The following is an 18,094-nucleotide window of genomic DNA, read 5'->3' as shown; positions in this document are numbered from 1 at the left end:
ATATTTTTTTGCTTCAATTTGTTATTATAACTCCGAAACTACTGAGCCGATTGAAATATATGTATGAAAATTTTTGCATAGTACGAGGAAAATACTTTCAAAACTTAATCAATCGAAAGAAGAACATTTGCTACTCAATTTTATGTTTATCAATCTAAAAACTAAAATTTAGTGAAAATGAGCGAATTCACTTAATTGTGAATAAATTCGAAAAGAATCCATAAATTTGTATGGTCAATATCTCGTTTTGTTCCTATTACCTGTGGCTTTGCGACAATGTAATAAATCTGAACAATTTCAGCCGCTTTCGATTTTTCATGATTTTTTTAAAACAAAAAAATTTTCACGTAAAAAATAAAATATTTTTTTCTTGAATTTTTTATTATAACTCCGAAACTACTGAGCCGATTGAAACGCAATATGTATATGAAAATTTGTATATAGCACGGGGAAAATGTTTTCTAAATTCAAACAATCGAAAGAACAACATTAGCTACTCAATTTTATGTTTATCAAACAAAAAACAAAAATTTTGTGAAAATGAGCGAATTCACTTAATAGTGAATAAATTCGAAAAGTATCAATCGATTTTTATGGTCGATATCTCGTATTGTTCCTATTACATGTGGGTTTACGATAAAGCAATAAACCTGAACCATTTCTGCCGTTTTCGATTTTTCATGATTTTTTAAAAATAAAAAAATTAGCTATTTTCACGTAAAAAATAAATTTTTTGCTTCAATTTGATGTTATAACTCCGAAACTTCTGAGCCGATTGAAACACAATATATAAAAGGATTAAAGGTTATGTAAATCTCAACTTTTGTTAGTTTATTTTAAAAACATCGGAAGAAAGATTTTCGAGTTATCATTAATTATGTGGAGGAACGTCTAAAATAATTTTGAATTTTACTTAATTTTTTTTTTTAAAAACCTCTCCTTAGAAATTAAAATTTAGAATATATTTGTATTACTGGAACCACAATACATCAAAATTGTGTAGTGGATTAAAAAGCCTTTTATATTATTTCGATTTTGTTGCCCTGTGTATTCTGAGTCCTTATAAAAATCTAAGACGATCTAGCAATGTCCGTCCGTATGTCTGTTGAAGGCACGATAGAGCATATAGAGAACGATTTAGTGTTATGAATTGTCCCCAAATATTCTCTGTTTATCAGAAAAGTTTGGTCAAACCAAAAAAAAATAAAAAAAAAACAATTTTTCCATAAAAAATCGTGTTTTTTTAAGCCCGATAGAAACCAAAATTTGGTGATAACTTGCTTTCGAGTAATGAACCTTTCAATTGGCCTCTAAGGTCGTGCAATTTTATACCTCTTGATTATTTCCTGTGGGGCTACATGGTGGATATAAAATAATCGGCACAGCCTAATATAATACTCCTACTTGTTAGAACTGTGGACTGATTTAGGGTGAATTTGGTAACTACTGTCTGATTTTATGCCCTTACTGTTTAGCAATAGATAAAATAACTTTTTTAGCACGCTTTTTACTAATAATTACTAACACAACGTTTTTTTTTTGTTAAATTTCATTAGAAGTATTTAATTTTTCTACTTTTACTTGACTTCCACAGTTAAAAGTCACCAATAAAATGTTTATAATACCTGTATAATTTACTTTCGTATTTAACGAGTACTAATTATAAAGTACTTACACTTCTAACGGCGTTTCCCTCTGGCCCACTCCCAACTATAAAATTAGAACATAGAAATTCTTATCAATTTGATTTTGCACGAGTATAAACTGACGTTTTTTATGGCAAACGAGTAGAAAAAAACCTTGTTCAGCTAAAGTTTTTCAATTCCAGCACAATGAAATAAGTACTACAAAAAAAGTACCTACTTATATTACTAAATAAATAAATAGAATTGTCTCTCATTTATAGTTATTACGAGTATTTTTGTTCATGTTATTTTTTTGCTTTCTTTTCATATGATTATTTTTTTTATTAAGTTCAAATGTATTTTTTTCCATTTTTTCTTAGTTTATTTAGTTATTCTAAATTTATTTTTCTAGTGTCTTTCTATTTTATTGACATAATAAGTCTCAAACAGCTTAAAGTGTTGAAAGACAATAAATAGTGAAATTTAATTCAAACGAGTCACAAGTTTTGGATAAAGTGGAAAAAAGTAATATCAAGAATATTTTTTTGTTCTTATTTTTTTTATACACACGACACTAGAACTCAATTATTATTATTATTATGATTATGGTCGGAATTTACATTCTAGACGATAAATGTTTTTATTTCTTGTGTTGTCTTAATATTTCACGGGCATCATATGAAATGTTTTTATTTATTGTATTCACTTTTACGTGAATTATTCTAATAATATGGATTTGAAGTATTATTTATAATGTAGGCTCATTTAAAGAAGATTGAGGACTGCTACCAGTGTAATTACACAGGTCAACAGCAAAAAAATAACCACTATATATTTGATGCATCATTGCTAAGTACAAATATGGTCCAAATTTTGAATTCTATGGAGAGGTTTTTTTACAAAATAAAATTTTAAGTAAAATTGTGAATTTTTTAGATGTTTCTCAATATACATGATTAATGATAACTCAAAAACGGTTAATTCGATATTATTGAAATAAACTAGGAAAAGTTTAGACTTACATAAACTTTAATCCATTTATATATTGTGTTTCCATCGGCTCAATAGTTTCGCAGATATAGAAACAAATTGAAGTAAAAAAAAATTTATTTACGTGAAAAAGCTTTTTTTTTATTTTAAAAAAATCATGAAAAATCGAAAACGGCAAAAATTTTACAGATTTGTTACTTTATCACAAAGCCACATGTAATAGACAAAAATGAGATATCGATCATAAAAATCGATTGATTCTTTTCGAATTTATTCACAATTAAATGAATTCGCTCATTTTCAAAAAATTTTAGTTTTTAGTTTGATATGTATAAAATTGAGTAGCTAATGGTCTTCTTTCAAATGATTGAATTTTAGAAACATTTTTCCCATGCTATGTGCAAATTTTCACCTATATATTGCGTTTCAATCGGCTCAATAGTTTCGGACTTATAATAACAAATTCAAGCAAAAAATATATTTTTTAGGTGAAAATAGCTAATTTTTTTGTTTTAAAAAAATCATGAAAAATCGAAAACGGTAAAAATTGTACAGATTTGTTACTTTGTAACAAAGCCACATGTAATAGGAACAAAATGAGATATCGATCATAACAATCGATTGATTTATTTCGAATTTATTCACAATTAAGTGAATTCGCTAATTTTTACAAAATTTTAGTTTATTGTTTGATATACATAAAATTGAGTAGTTAATGTTGTTCTTTCGATTGATTGCATTTTGAAAACTTTTTCTCCATGCTATGTAAAAATTTTCATATATATATTGTGTGTTCAATCGGCTTAATAGTTTCGGAGTTATAATAACAAATTGAAGAAAAAATATATTTTTTATATGAAAATAGCTAATTTTTTTGTTTTAAAAAATCATGAAAAACCCAAAACGGCAAAAATTTTACAGATTTGTTACTTTATCACAAAATCACATGTAATAGGAACAAAATGAAATATCGATCATAAAAATCTATGGATTCTTTTCGCATTTATTCACAATTCATTGAATTCGCTCATTTTCACAAAATTTTAGTTTTTAGTTTGATATGCATAAAGTTGAGTAGTTAATGTTCTTCTTTCAAATGATTGAATTTTAGAAACATTTTTCCCATGCTATGTGCAAATTTTCACCTATATATTGCGTTTCAATCGGCTCAATAGTTTCGGACTTATAATAACAAATTGAAGCAAAAAATATATTTTTTAGGTGAAAATAGCAAATTTTTTTGTTTTAAAAAAATCATGAAAAATCGAAAACGTCAAAAATTTTACAGATTTGTTACTTTATCAAAAAGCCACATGTAATTGCAATAAAATGAGATATTGATCATAAATATTGATTAATTCTTTTCGAATTTATTCACAATTATGTGAATTCGCTCATTTTCACAAAATTTTTGTTTTTAGTTTGATATGCATAAAATTGAGTAGTTAATGTTCTTCTTTCGATTGATTGAACTTTGAAAACTTTTTCCCCATGCGATGTAAAAATTTTCATATATATATTGTGTGTCCAATCGGCTCAATAGTTTCGGAGTTATAATAACAAATTGAAGCAAAAAAATATATTTTTTACGTGAAAATAGTAAATTTTTTTGTTTTAAAAAAATCTTGAAAAATCTAAAACGGCAGAAATTTTACAGATTTGTTACTTTATCACAAAGCTACATGTAATAGGAACAAAATGGAATATCGATCATAAAAATCGATTGATTCATTTCGAATTTATTCACAATTAAGTGAATTCGCTCATTTTCAAAAAAATTTAGTTTTTAGTTTGATAAACATAAAATTGAGTAGTTAGTGTTGTTCTTTCGATTGATTGAATTTTGAAAACATTTTCCCCATGACATGTATAAATTTTCACGTATATATTGCGTTTCAATCGGTTAAGTAGTTTCTGAGTTATAATAACAAATTGAAGCAAAAAATATATTTTTTATATAAAATTAGCAAATTTTATTATTTTTAAAAAATCATGAAAAATCGAAAACGCAGAAATGGTTCAGGTTTATTGCTTTATCACAAAGCCACATATAATGGCAACAAAATGAGATATTTATCATAAATATCGATTAATTCTTTTCGAATTTATGCACAATTAAGTGAATTCGCTCATTTTCACAAAATTTTTGTTTTTTGTTTGATATGCATAAAATTGAATAGTTAATGTTGTTTTTTCGATTGATTGAATTTTGAAAACATTTTCCCCATGACATCTATAAATTTTCACGTATATATTGCGTTTCAATCGGTTAAGTAGTTTCTGAGTTATAATAACAAATTGAAGAAAAAAATATATATTTTTACGTGAAACAACAAATTTTTTTGTTTTAAAAAAATCATGAAAAATCGAAAACGGCAGAAATTGTTCAGATTTATTGCTTTATCACAAAGCCACATGTAATAGAAACAATATGAGATATCCGTCCTAAAAATCGATTCATTCTTTTCGAATTTATTCACAATTAAGTGAATTCCCTCATTTTCACAAAATTATAGTTTTTAGTTTGATATACTTAAAATTGAGTGTTTATTTTTTGTTCTTTCGATTGATTGAATTTTGAAAACATTTTTCCCATGCTATGTGCAAATTTTCACCTTTATATTGCGTTTCAATCGGCTCTTAGTTTCGGACTTATAATAACAAATTGAAGCAAAAAATATATTTTTACGTGAAAATAGCAAATTTTTTTGTTTTAAAAAAATCATGAATAATCGAAAACGGCAAAAATTTTACAGATTTGTTACTTTATCACAAAACCACATGCAATAGGAAAAAAATGAAATGTCGATCATAAAAATCTATTGATTCTTTTCGAATTTATTCACAATTCAGTGAATTCGCTCATTTTCACAAAATTTTAGTTTTTAGTTTGATATACTTAAAATTGAGTAAATTTTAAAATTTCGAAAAAATTTTCCCAACGATATGTATAAATTTTCACGTATATATTGCGTTTCAATCGGTTAAGCAGTTTCGGAGTTATAATAACAAATTGAAGCAAAAAATATATTTTTTACGTAAAAAAAGATAAATCCAAATACCGCACCAACTGATCTTGTTCCTAATTATTCTTAAGAATAAAATATGTTTATTTGTTTACTATTCACGAGTGTAATTTCATATTTTGGGCGCCATATTATGTTTTTTTCCTAAAATTTCAATTCATTTTTTTTTTTCAAATTTACTTATAAAACTAGAGCATAATTGTATACGTTTAATCTCTTTATTTGAAATATTTGTATAAAGCGATAATTTTTAGCCTGTTTGCTGTATTTGTTTAATTGAAATTTAAAACTGCAACATTGTTGTGTTGAATAATTTTAAAGCCACACCTTGCAGTCTTATTAATTGATAAGTGACAAATCAGGAATACAGGGTATTAGCTATTTGTTTTCGCACTCAAGCAGAGTCAGCAACTGTCAGCATGATTAATGAGAAATAGGTTTTGAGGTCAGATTTGTGCATATAAGGATAGCTTTTGGCTAAGTGAGAAAATTTTAAATTAAGTTTTAAAATCTGGTTATTTAATATCACCAGAACGTTACTGGCACAGTTTGTCAGATAAAAATCTGTCAATCTCTTTCATTTGTCCTTTAACATAAACTCTAAGGCAATAGTGTGCAGCATTGGGAACGCACTTTTGTGTGTGATTTATTTAAATATTTTGCTAGTGATACTAAGTATAAATTTGTTTTGAATACAAAACACTTTTTAAAAAGAAATTGTTTTTTTTTTTTAATTTCATTTGTATGTAGTATTTTGTATTGTTTTTCTTAAACGTGTTCTTTCTTAAAACATATATATGTTCATTTAATTTTGTGATTTTTTTCATTCTTCGTATGTAGTAATGACGACAACGTCCCAGACCTTGAGATAAGAATTAGTGATTATTTTTGTTATTTTGTTGATATATATTTTTTTAAAAAACTTTTGCACATAGATTTTCGAGACGAATTAAAAACACATAAAATCAAATTGTCTATGATAAGAGTATTTAAGCTGACTTGTTGATATGAGTCTACTATGGCTTTATTTTGAAAACTTAGTAACAATTGAAATAATATAAGTCACTAAAATAAATTGGAATTTTGGTGAGAAAATTTTATTTTTAATAACTTTATTGATCAGTTTAAGAATTTAAGAGGAAAATGTTTATAAAGGGTGTTTCTTTCAGAGAGGCTGGGAATTTTAAGTTGAAATAAGGCAGAGACAAATGTTTTTAATATTCATCCAATTGGCTTTATTAATTAGATTAGATGATTTCGGACATGTCCCGCTGCTAGCAAGTACAATTTTAACACACCCTTCGTAGTACATCAGTCTGTATTACGGCAACAACACATTTGATATTCGCTGCCAAGTGCTCGATCGTTTCTGTTATATCTGCATAGACCTGGGACTTTACATTATCTTCGCTTCGAATGCGGCCATTCTGTTTATTGACCAAAAGTGTGCTTCAGTACTGAACAACATTTTCTAGTGAAATTGTGGTACAGTAGCGATGTTTCCTTCGGTTCATTCACCAAATGAACGGCGCGAACGTTGATCGCGAGGCTTAGATTCATGTACGAGTGCGGGGTTGCGTCCAGGCTTTCTAAATATTTATTCAATGATTCCATTTTTCGAAATTCCAAGAGCTTTTTAAGTCTTTTTATACAATCTTCAAGCTTCGATTTGAGTTGGGGGGATCTGTGCAATTGCCACTCTCTTCGAACTCTTCTTTTTTCATTTAAGAGCCGTTCGACATCTGCAGAATAAATTCTATTATATCTGATTTGTCGGGGGGTTTGGGTAGCATGTTGAACAGCCAGTTTGAGATTTTTATCGAAATTGATAAGAGAGTGATCGATGTTTTCTGGTGTTCTTAGCGGTATGTTTTCCGAGCAATGTGTACTGAGGTATTTTTTATATTTGAGCCAATCAATTCTTGTGGCTGTCATCGCTAAATTACCAGTCGGGGATACAATTTCTCGGGGGCTCAATAAAGTAACAATAGTGGGTGAGTGATCTGAAGATAGTTCCACCGAGGATTCAACTTGAATCATTTCTCCAGGGATATTTTTCATCACTCTAAAATCAATAACATCCGGTATTTTTCGTGGGTCAGTAGGCCAGTAGGTAGGTTGGCCGCTCGAAATCACATTCAAACCCATTTTAGAAATTGTATCAAACAAAACACGACCTTTAGGGGTAATCAGTCGTGATCCCCAGAATGTGTGCTTAGCATTATAATCGCCAGCAGCCAGGAAAAGAGGGCCTAGTGATTTAAAAAATCTATTATATTGACTTTCTGTAATTGAAAATCTAGGGGGTGAGTATATCGATGAAATTACTAAGTTTCGATGAAAATCTTCAAGACAGATTGTAGTAGCTTGAAGATAATCTTCGCAAAGATCACACATTAAGTAGTGTTTGATTCGAGCTTTTATTAAAATTGCCGAGCCTCCGCATGCTCTACCTCTGGGATCTTTGGTATCATATATTACGTATCCATTTATTCGAAATATAAGATATTAAAAACAAAAACCACGTTCAAAAGATATTGTAAATCCTACATTTTTAAGACATACAGCCAATACTTTAGAATTTTATGACATATAAATATCTAGTTTTGTGGGTCTGCGAACAATATTTGGATGTGTTGGAAACGGAATGAAAAATCCCTATACTTTTTGGTGGTGGGATTAAAAAAAACTTCTTAACTTCTTTCAACTACTTTATAATTCTTTCGCTGGGTTGTTTTTCTTCTTATTATTAATACTTAATTTTGTTATTTAAAATTAAATATTTTTATTTAATAATACTACTTGAAATATAAACTAATATCATAAATTATTTTCTATTTCATTTTAGTGGGCGTGGCGTTTTGAAATTATTAAAAATTTCATAGTATTTTGTAAGTATTCTAAAACTTAATTTTAAACATTAAAAAAAATAACGAATAAATTTAAGTAATTTCAAAAAAAAATGTTAGTCGTTTTCAAAAGAAAATTGAATCGAACAAAATTGTATGAAAAATACAGGTTTTAAAATCGAAATATTTCAATACAACTTTGTTTGAATCACATTCCTGACAACTTGGAGGAACTGACATACATATAACTAATCAAATTTGTAAATAAATCTGGCATTTCTAAGCGGCTGGTCCGATCGGGTTTAAAATTTGATGTGGCCGTAGCCAAGGAATATTCTAGTTAAAGAAATTTAATAAACTCTATATTTCCGTCCTTCAATCGAGATATTGACTTGAAATTTTGTTTGTGATACCAAAAATTAACCTATCTAAACAAAAAAAAAAAATAGTTCGGAATAAATGTGGATCAAATTGTTCCTAATATTTACAATCCTATTAAAATTTTGATATATATTTTAGTTTTAGAAACTCATTCTAAATAACAATGTGTAAAAAAAACTTGTCAAAATTTCAGAGGGATTTCCGCAATTCCTAAAAATTGGTATCTTTTTGCAATTTTGCCCATAAGGTCCACATTTCCTTCGGGGCTGTGAACATACTTTGAGGATAAATAGGGAACACATCAGGTTTTCCAAAGCTGCTATCCGTTTTCTGATCCCAGATTTGGAATTTTAGAACATGTGTCTCAAAGTTGACTACAGCGTTCAACTAAAAATAAAATCTATTAAACTAAGTTCAACTACAGCTGATACAGTAAACAAACAACAAAAAGGAAGATGTAAAACTATTATGTAAACGAACAGACTATTTGCTGGTTTGTATTGCAGTGCATTTATGTGCTTATATTAATGTTTATTACATAAGTATTTAGATGTTCAGCAGATAATAAATAAGTCATTACTAGACTGCTTCAAAGTAATGTAGATGGATGTAGTTACTCAATAATTGCAAGTATTACCTGGTAACTTTCTGGCATTTTTACATTATTCACAGTGAAATACATATTTATGCCTTATTTTACGCATATTTTTATGTAGATAGAAAATAATTTAGTTTGATAACAGTTTTAAGTTTCTATCCGTTTTTGAAATTTTTATTTTCAAATCTCATTCAAAAATTTTAACCTTTTTTTTTTCTTAATTTCGTTTGCTTTTAGATTAATTAGTTAAAGAAGTTTTTGCTGGGTGAAAATACCTGATTTACATTTAAATATGTATAAAAATTTTAGTTTACTTTAATATTTATAAAGCAAATTTATATAATTTCATTAATTTTTCAAATAACTAAATTCAAATTCTTATAAAAACCTGTTAGTTGAAATCATTATAAATGACGTAATGTTCTTCTCCCTTTAATTAACTGTTATTTGAGTTTTAGATTCTTAAAATTCTGGCTTCTTTCTATCAATCAAGTTTCTTGACTTCCGTGTCTTTGTGGATGATGATGTCAGACTTAATAATACCTACATTTTTGGGTGTTTGTAGCCATAATAGAGCAGTTTAAATTTAAAACTCCCAACATTAGTGGGTTTTATTTATATTTCTATTTAGTTTTATTTATTTTTAATAGTATTTTTCAAACCTTGTAAATGTAATAATTAAATTAATTTTAGTTAAATTTTTATTACTACCAATGTTGTTATATTTTACACAATAACATGAATTACTTACAACAACCAATGTATTTTAAATTAGCACTTTGTAGTTACTTGAACTTTAATATTTCACATATTATTCAAGTTTTTTTTAAATAATATTTTTCATGATTATTTTCATAATATTAAGTACAAAACTTAAATTATAGTTTTATAAAGCCGGGCTTAACTGAAAGAGAGCAAGAGAAATATTATTTTTTCACTTATGTTAACGTTAACATTGTGTACTCTGAAGCTAGCTTTGCTTACATTAATGTTAAATATTCATTCATTTTTGTGTTAAATGAATTGTTTTTTAAAAAAAGGTGAAATATAATTATTATTTAACATTTTTTTTATTAATTGTTTATGAATGCCCTTCAATATTAAACAATTAAAATGCTTATTAGCATACATTTATTATTATTTTTATATTATTTTCGTTGCAAAGTTTTTATTTGTATTTTTTTTACAATAATAAATGATGCATGTGTATTTATTTATTGTATTATTAAACAATTAAACATCGACATTTATACGTCATTTGGTTATAAATTGTGACGTGTGTTGATAATAATCCTCTCTCAAATACCTAAAATAGTTATAGTAAATAAGCTATTAAATGTAAATTTAAATTATAAACTCGTGCTTTTCAATATGAGCTTAGTATTTAAATGTTTTAATCGTATTTATTTCGTCTCTCAAAAAGTTTGCTTTCATTGAGTTTCTTTTACATAAGTCAACTTCTAATTCTGACTTCCACAAATATTGCGTAATGTTCTTATTCAGCAGCACACAGTGGAGACAATCGCAAAAATAGAGGTAATAAATCTGTTTCATCTAAACAACTGGTTCCTAATATACTTTAAAACTCCATCCTTCAAAAATATTGGACTTTTGCATAATACAAATTTGTACATTTTATTATATTTTTGAAGAACTGAGTTTTAAAGTGGCATATTTTTGAATCTAATTTTGATATTGACTTGAAATTTCTTTTTGGAAGACCAAAAATTAACTTATCTAAACAAAAAAGATCACTTCGAAATAAATGTGGATTCCAAAATTTTTTTTTTTTTGCAATATTCCTATTAAAATTTTGATAAAAATTTTAGTTTTAGAAACTCATTCTAAATAACAATGTGTAAAAAAAACTTGTCAAAAGGACAAAGGGAATTCCGCAATTCTTAAAAATTGGAGCGAAAATTCCACAAATGTTTTTTTTTTTATCAATTTTCCCCATAGGGTCCACATTTCCTTTGGGGCTGGGAAAATACTTTGGGTACAAATAGGGAACACAGCAAGGTTTCGAAAGCTTCTTTTCGTTTTTTGATCCCAACTTTGGGATTTTAGAACATGTGGCCCATTTTGATAAAAAAATAGGTCAAATTCCCAAGGGCGTAAATTCCAAGGGTGGCGACATATTAAAAATATATGACATCTTTTTTATACCAAAATGTTCTCCGTAAAGATACCTTACAGAAAAACATAAACTTTTTTTATGTTCTTCAAGAAAGTTTTTTTTTAATCAAAAAATGTGTCACCTTTTCGCCCAAAAAACAGCAAAAATCTACTATTTTTTGAATTTTTAAATTGAAAATCATTTATTTTTGGATCCATAATTGATATTGCTCTGGAATCGTTTGTGTATTATTGATAATTTAGTCCATTCGGCCCAAAGGTATGACCTACATTTTTAAAAAAGCGGACCAAGTTATTTCAAAATTTTACAATTTCAATTTTCAAATGCTTATACCTCGGAAATTATAAAAGATACATAGCACATGCAAGCATGTTTTCTTTAACACCTAGCCGAGCGCTTTCCAAAAATATCTACTCTCACATCAAATTTTATGCAGATCGGATCAGGCGTTTAGAAATGGCAGATTTATGTTGATTCTGCTCACTGTGCTTGAGTTGCAAGGCGACCCCATGAAGTATATATTCTGGATCTTTATAGATAGCGAAGTGGATATAGACATGTCCGTCTGTATGTTGAAATCAACTTTCCGTAGCCCCCAAATAGCTTACGAACTTGATTGATATATCAATATATCGGGAATTCTTTCGGCTCGGTTGCTATTTAAAACAAAAACCGGGAAAACCTCGATTTTTGGCATATTTTTTGTATCTATATCTGTACAACAATATGGATATCTAATGCTAGATATTTCAAAGTCCATTGCAACGATGTATATATGGCTATCGTAAGTTGGACCTACGATGGGTCAAAATCGGGAAAAAATATTTTTTAACCCGTAAATTTTTTTAACACTAATAAATTTAAAAAAAAAAATTTGAAAAAATTAAAAAAAAAAAAATTTGAAAAAATTTAGAAAAACAAGAATAATAATTTTTTCAATAGTAAATTTTTTAAATTTTTTCCGTCCGTCTGGTTGGCTGGCTGTCCATGTAAACCTTGTGCGTAGAGTACAGGTCGCAATGTTGAAGATATTTCGATCAAATTTGGTACATATTATTTTTTTGACCCAGGGACCAAGCCTATTGAAAATGGCTGAAATCGGTTCATTATTTCACCTAGCCCCCATACAAATGTCCTTCCGAAATTGGACTTTATCGGTCATAAATGTTTAATTTATAAATGTATGTCCACAAATTGCTTTCCAAATAAGTCTTATATATACAAAATTCATGTCACCAAATTTTGTTACGATCGGTCCATAATTAGTCATAGCTCCCATATACACCCGCATCCGAAAATCACTTTAACGTGCATAAATCGTTGGTATACTCACAAAATTCAACATAGTAAACTTTCATAGAGACATAAATCACACGACATAATTTCATGGTGATCGGTCCGTAATTGGTCATAGCTCCCATATAACCCCACTTCCGAAAATCACTCAAAAATATAAATTATTGGAATTTTAAAAGAAAAATGTTTTTGCTCTTTTACTAAGTGTAGGGTATTATATGGTCGGGCTTGACCGACCATACTTTCTTACTTGTTTTTTTTTGAGAACATTTTATTTCACAAGTGATGGCAAGCTCAAATCTGGCATACATGTTGATACAAACTTTATTTATATTCTCTAAAAGTCTACCGTTGTTATATATTTAAAGCGTGAAATAATATTTCTTATTTTAAAATTCATCATTCATTTGAGCTATTTTTAGCTTTATTATATTTAAAAAAAAACTTACTCACCTTTTACGCTGCATTATTATGTTTTGTTTATTTGATTTTTTACGTATAAAATTCATCATGTCAAATATAATGTTTTGTTGTTCAGTTTTATAGACTTGACTGTTTAAACGCCGTCAAAAAGAAAATAAAATCTAATGACGAGGGCTGCCCCTCAATCATAGAAACACAAACAGAACTGCTAACCACAAAGTTCATGTTGTTCATTGATTGGTTTGTCTATTTATTTGTTATTTATTTTCATTATAAGTTACACCTCATCAATTTTCCATTGAATTAGCAAAACTTAAAAAAACTAAAGTTTTTTTTATAGTATTTTTTTGTAGAAATTTATTTCTTTTGAACTTTTCAACATGAGTTGGCAGTTTATTGTTAGAAATACAATAAATAAATAAAGAAACAATAACAAATAGTTGAATTAATTACATTTTTTTTCTAGCAAAAAAAGTGATCTACAGGGAAACTTTGATGTAGATCAATGAGGGTGGTTGGTTCACTGATATTGATGACAAATTAAATTTATAATTCTCATTAAGTTTAAGCAAATTTATATAGGTTTTACAATTAAAAATTAAATAATTTGTGTAAGAATTCAATTGAAAACTATTGCTCATTTAAAAGAATTTCCCTTTTATATAGTCTGACCAGCCATACAAATTCTTAGAAAATAAAAGGTAAATTTTTCAAAAGAATTTCCATTAGACAATTATGGAAATAAACTATTAAATCATTGGCAAAAACAAACTAACAGTATCTACATAAAATGCTTACAGAATTCTTAGTACATTTGATATGCAAAACATGTCAATAACTGCTGTGAGTGCTAAGCAGGCAGTTAGTCAGTTAGCGTTTGTGTTTTTTATCAATGAAAGCTAAAAAATATAAAAATATTTTGCACTTTATGTAAAAGATACAATGAATAGGAAATTTTTTATAATTTTTTTTTTCTTTTTTTTATTATTATCATGTGTAAAGGGCATTTGGATTTAATCATCAACAAGAAAATTGTGCATAAACAATTGTTCATAAACATATGCATAAATGCAATTAGAATTTGTTTATATATTTTATTATAAACTGAGGATAAAATAACAGAAATAAATCAAAATAAATTTGCTAAAGAAATACTTGCATGTCTTCTAGTTAATGGGACATTGAACTTGGGGTTAGTTAATACGCATATCTATAGACAGACAGACGTACGGACAGGCGGACGTTTATAGAAAACGCTATTTGATTGATTTGCATACGTAAATAAATTAACAAAATTTAAATAAAACTTGTTGTTTTGCTTAAAATTTTATTTAATACATTTACTTACTTAAACAAAATCAACATATGCAAATGTTATTATGTCATTGATGACTAATATTGAGTTTTTGGGTGTGAAGAAGAAAAAAAATTAAAATTATTTTTAATTTTTTAAATAAAAAATCAATGAAATCATAGCTTAACTTTTATTTTCATTAACATCTTGTGGGTTGTTAAACAAAACTAAACCAGTTTTTGGTTTGAATTGGAAAAAAAAAATTATTCACAAAACTTAATTCGCAATCATACAAATTTAAAAATAAAGTAAGAAAAAATATATAATTATTGACATAAATCATAATTTTTGACAGTTAAGAAACAAACCTGTAAGAAAAAGATCACTAACATGTGGTAAAAATATAAAAAAAATAGAAATATCGTTAGGTTAGGATGCATAAATTTGACAAATGTGGGACTGATCATAAAAAAGTTGTATGTAATAAATATGTAGCTTCTAAACCGCAACACAAATTGAACAAGTAAGAGTGTGCAGAATCTTGTATACCCACCATTAACATGTGAAAATAAAATCTTTTTCTGATTTAAGGGTTATAGGATCATTTATGGAGCGATCCTCACAAAAGTTGTAAGAAAGATTTTGGTTCATATAAAACTTATTTATGTCCAATCTTATAACGATATTAATTATTACAAGATAATTATGATTTTTCAAGACATTTTCTAAGGGGGACCTAGTATGGGTACTAGGGACTAATGTTGCCCGATTTTCACCATACTTTACAGTATATTTTCATAATTCGTACAACTAATTTGTCAATTATCAGCAATGCCGCATAATCAACATATTTATAGCTACTCAAACAGTATTCCGGGGGACATTTATATGGTGGCTAGGTGGAATAATATAAACCGTGGGACATTTATATGGGGGATAGCAGAAATCATGGACCGATATTGCCCATTTTCCATACCCAACAAACTTTATTAACAGAGACTATTTGTGTAAAGTTCAGCCGGCTAGCTCCTTTCGTTTGGACACTATCGTTTTTTCAACAGACAGACAGACGGACGGACATAGCTAGATCGCTTTAAAATCTTATGAGGACCCAGAATATATATACTAATGTGGGTCTTAACAAATACGTTGATGTGTTATTAACGGAATGACAAAAACGATATACCCCCAACATTTTTTGATAGTGGGTATAAAAAGAATATAATATATTTTAGTTTTATAAATCATTCGAACTTTCAAAAAAGATCGTTTAAAGTCCATCAATTAGACAGGGCAATAAAATCCAAAAAAAATTTTGATGTACGTTGCTCCACATAATTAATGATATTTCAAAAAGGTTTAGTCCAATATTATTAAAATAAACTTAGGAAAATCGAAATTTATATAACCATTAATACTTTTATATATTGCGTTTTAATCGGCTCAGTAGTTTCGGAGTTATAATAACAAATTAAAGCAAAAAATATGGTTTTTACATGAAAAGAGCAAATTTTTTTGTTTTAAGAAAATCATGAAAAATCGAAAACGGCAAAAATTGTTCAGATTTATTACTTTATCGCAAAGCCACATCTAATAGGAACAAAATGAGATATTGATCATAAAAATTTATTAATTCTTTTCGAATTTATTCACAATTAAGTGAATTCGCTCATTTTCACAAAATTAAAATTTTTTGTTTGATATACATACAATTGAGTAGTTAATGTTGTTCTTTCGATTGATTGAATTTTGAAAACATTTTCCCCATGCTATGTACAAATTTTCATATATATATTGCGTTTCAATCGGCTCAATAGTTTCGGAGTTATAATGACAAATTGAAGCAAGAAATATATTTTGTACGTGAAAAAAGCTATTTTTTTGTTTTAAAAAAATCATGAAAAATCGAAAACCGCAGAAATTGTCAAGATGTATTGCTTTATCGTAAAGCCACATGTAATAGGAACAAAATGATATATCGATCATAAAAATCGATTGATAATTTTCGAATTTATTCATTATAAAGTGGATTCGCTCGTTTTTACAAAATTTTAGTTTTTTGTTTGATATACAAAAAATTGAGTAGTTAATGTTGTTCTTTCGATTGATTGAATTTTGAAAACAGTTTCCCCATGCTATGTACAAATTTTCACATACATATATATTGCGTTTCAATCGCCTTACTAGTTTCGGAGATATAATAACAAATTGAAGCAAGAAATATATTTTGTACATGAAAAAAGCTATTTTTTTGTTTTAAAATAATCATGAAAAATCGAATGCGGCAAAAATTTTTTAGATTTATTGCTTTATCATAAAGCCACATGTAATAGGTACACAATTAGATATCGACAATAAAAATCGATTGATACTTTCCGAATTTATTCACAATTAAGTGAATTCACTCATTTTCACAAAATTTAAATTTTTTGTTTGATATACATACAAGTGAGTAGTTAATGTTGTTTTTCGATTGATTGAATTTTAAAAACAGTTTCCCCATGCTATGTGCAAATTTTCACATATATATTGCGTTTCAATCAGATCAGTAGTTTCGGAGTTATAATAACAAATTGAAGCAAAAAATATATTTTGTATATGAAAATTGCTAATTTTTTTGTTTTAAAAAAATCATGAAAAATCGAAATAGGAAAAAAAATTTCAGATTTGCTACTTTATCACAAAGTCACATGTAATAGCAACAAAATGAGATATCGATCATAAATATCGATGGAATCTTTTCGAATTTATTCACAATTAAATGAATTCGCTCATTTTCACAAAATTTTATTTTTTTCTTTGATATACATAAAATTGAGTAGTTAATGTTCTTTATAATAAAATGTATTATTTTTAAAAAAAAAAATCTTTCAAAATTTGATAATTTTTGTACTTAAAGCCTTTTTTTGCTATTGATTGTGTTATCAATAATACAACAGTTTTTTTTTTTTATAAAATTTGACTTGCATTTTTTCGCTCGTTCTTTTGCTTCTAAGTTCTTTATGCGCTTTGCGTTCTGGAACTTTTTGAACTTTATATGACTTCAACCCATCATTATCTTTGGCTCTGTCTACAAAAGAATGAGAGCATTTAACTTTACGAGCTGCTTTTCTCATAGAAGTGTTCGGTGCTCTTCGAAATAGTTGTTCGACTTCTTTTACTACACTAATATCTGTTAGAACTTTCTTTCCCCCCGATCCAGGTTTTCTTTCAATGATAATATCTTCCTTATACTGTTTAATGGCTTTTGAAACAGTAGGACGATGGACCTTCAAATCTTTTGCTATTTTTTTTTTTTTTGTGAAAGTTTATAATAAATTTGACTGAAATAACAGGTGTAAGTGAATGAAATGTAAGTGAAAAGATAATATCTGACATATTTCTAAAAGCTAACGAGATTAAAAAAATAATAATTCGTTGGACCTAGGATAAGTTCTGGCTGGAATAATGTTTATACGTTTTTTTGACTGACTCT

General features: G+C 27.4%; 1 protein-coding gene across 2 annotated transcripts in view; it reads left to right on the top strand.

The window, feature by feature from the left end:
* Nucleotides 1-18,094, top strand: part of wdp (windpipe) — a 109,043-nt gene that overhangs the window by 17,611 nt on the left and 73,338 nt on the right. For both annotated transcript variants that reach the window (XM_065511070.1, XM_065511071.1), the window contains exon 3: nt 8,490-8,532. The gene's annotated coding sequence lies outside the window, so the exon portion shown is untranslated. The remainder of the gene's footprint in view (nt 1-8,489; nt 8,533-18,094) is intronic.

This window comes from Calliphora vicina, chromosome 5 (assembly GCF_958450345.1).
Source record: "Calliphora vicina chromosome 5, idCalVici1.1, whole genome shotgun sequence".
Lineage (NCBI taxonomy): Eukaryota > Metazoa > Arthropoda > Insecta > Diptera > Calliphoridae > Calliphora > Calliphora vicina.
This window is presented reverse-complemented; position numbering and strand designations above follow the sequence as displayed.